The following is a 2,498-nucleotide window of genomic DNA, read 5'->3' as shown; positions in this document are numbered from 1 at the left end:
GAAGTTAAGATGCAAAAGATTGAGTTTCAAAGGTATTTGAATGCTCTCTAAAAATTATCCCAGTAAGAAGAGAAACTTTATGCTCTAAATTCCCACTTGTCTTTGACATCTGCATTTTAAAATCTGACTTTGTGTGAATGCTGTAGTGGGAATAATTTGGCATTAAACAAGGGTGCAAATTTAAAGTTTTAAACACTTATGGTATTCTTACTTTACAATTCAGGGAGTTAGTGGTACTTTTTTTCAGTGAGGACAACTAAAAAGTCCTGTGCTCTTAAATACAATTTACAAGTACATATATTCATGAGGATTTAACATAAATGAAGAGATCTATATATTTTAAAAGATTATTTAACATTTTTCATTTAATAGTGAACCCCTCAAATGCATTTTAAATATAATACTTATCAATTTGTAAAATAAACATCTCTTATATGTAATGATGTATGTATAATATTTATGTATAAATAAAGTCAATCACAAAATGTTCTCCATAATTGACAGAGGGATCCAACAGGCTAATTAACGTTAAACATTAATTATTGTTAATTAATAAAAATTTTAGTTATTAAAAAAAAAAAGTTAATAATGCCAGGAGCCAAGCAATGTCTTTTCAAGAGGTAAAATTTCTCAGAGTTTTTGGAGAACTTTTTCAAATATTACTTTTAATATTTATTTCTGCTAAAATAAGTTTTAAGACTAAAATTTTCAAAGCTGTGAATGAGAAGGGAGGAGAGAAATCAAACTCAATAAAGAATTGAATATCACGAATGAATCCTTGTTACCCAGAACCCAACATAGATTTTTCAATTAGCAACTGAAGTGTATTTTATTTTTTTATTATTACTATGTATGCCTACAGCACCTGGTCTTCTTAGGTGGTCTCCCATCCAAGTACTAACCAGGCCAGACCCTGCTTAGCTTTCAAGGTCAGACATTGGGCTTGTCCAGGGGGGCATGGCCGTAGATCATGGACTGTGGCTCCACTGGGGTGTGAACCCAGGACCTTCTGCATGTAAAGCAGAAGCACTAACCGCTACACTATGGAACCATGTCCTGAAGTCTATTATAACTTATAAAAAAGAACACATAAGACATTTAACGAAAAGAAAGCAGTTAATAAAATTTTATTGTATCCTCTATGAAGAAAACAAACACCAAAATAACTATCTGGGATGAAGACAAAGATGAGGCACGTGAAGCATTCTCCTCAGTATATACTTAAAATGAGGTGAGAATTGAACCACAAATAAATGAATGAAGTAATATTTAAATGCTATATTTTTTAAATAGTGGTAAAATATACATAACATAAAAATTACCATTTAAATGATTTTGTGTTAATGGCATAAAGTACATTCTCATTATTGTGCAACCATCACCACCATCAATCTCCAAAACTTTTTCATCTTCCAAAACTGAAACTCTACCCATTAAATAATGACCTCCCTATATCCTTCCGCCCTCTGCCCTGGGCAACCACCTTTCCACTCTGCCTCTGAATCTGCCTGCTCCAGAAAACTCATATAAGTGGAATCATGCAGTATTTGAAAATTTTATGACTGACTCTTTTAATATAATGTCTTCATTGTTCACCTGTGTTGTAGCATGTGTTCTAGAGTTTTCTTCCTTTTAAAGGTTAGCTAATATTTCATTGTATGTATATACCACAATTTGTTTATTCATTCATCCTATAATGGACATTTGGATCGCCTCCAGGTTTTGGCTGTTGTGAATAATGCTGCTATGAATATGAATGTACAAATATTTGTTCAAGTTCCCACTTTTAATTTTTTGGGATATATATATCCAGAGGTGGAATTGCTGGATCACAAAGTAATTCTGTGGCTCATTTATTTATTTATTTATTTTTTTGAGGCGACACCATACTGTTTCCATGGCTGCTGCAGCATTTTCATTCTCACCAGTGCACAAGAGTTACAATTTCTCCTCAACCTGGTCAACATCTGTTCTTTCTTTTTCTTTTTCTCCCCTTCCTTCCTTCCTTCTTTCTTTCTTTTTCTTTCTTTCTCTCTCTCTTTCTTTCTTAATTTTTGTTAATGTCTTTCCTTTTTCTTTCTATCTTTCTGTTTCCTGGGGTTTTTTTTTGTTTTTGTTTTTTGAATAATAACCCTTCTAATGGATGTGAAATAGTATCTTGTAATTTTGATTTGCTTTTCTCAAATGATTATCAATGTTGAGCATCTTTTCATGTGTGTTTTTTTTTTTTTTTTTTTTTTGCCCTTTGTTTTTTTTCTTTGGAGAAATGTCTATTCAAGTTCACTGCCCACTTTAAAATTGGGTTGTTTGTCTTATTGTTAGTGAGTTATAGGAGTTCTTTATATATTTTAGATCTTAACCCCTTACCTAATATATGATTTGCAAATATTTTCTCCCATCTTGTGGGTTGCCATTTCACTCTATTGAGAGTGTCCATGGATGCACAAAAGTTTTTAATTTTGATGTAATCCAATTTATCTATTTTTATTTTAATGCAA

General features: G+C 31.8%; 1 pseudogene; it reads right to left on the bottom strand.

The window, feature by feature from the left end:
• Positions 1 to 853: 853 nt before the first annotated feature.
• On the bottom strand, positions 854 to 969 carry LOC112483462 (annotated as a pseudogene).
• Positions 970 to 2,498: the final 1,529 nt, after the last annotated feature.

The sequence above is a fragment of the Pteropus alecto genome, unplaced genomic scaffold, assembly GCF_000325575.1.
Source record: "Pteropus alecto unplaced genomic scaffold, ASM32557v1 scaffold24, whole genome shotgun sequence".
Classification (NCBI taxonomy): Eukaryota; Metazoa; Chordata; class Mammalia; order Chiroptera; family Pteropodidae; genus Pteropus; species Pteropus alecto.
Note: the sequence above shows the minus strand (reverse complement) of the source record. Positions and strands in the feature narration are given on the sequence as shown.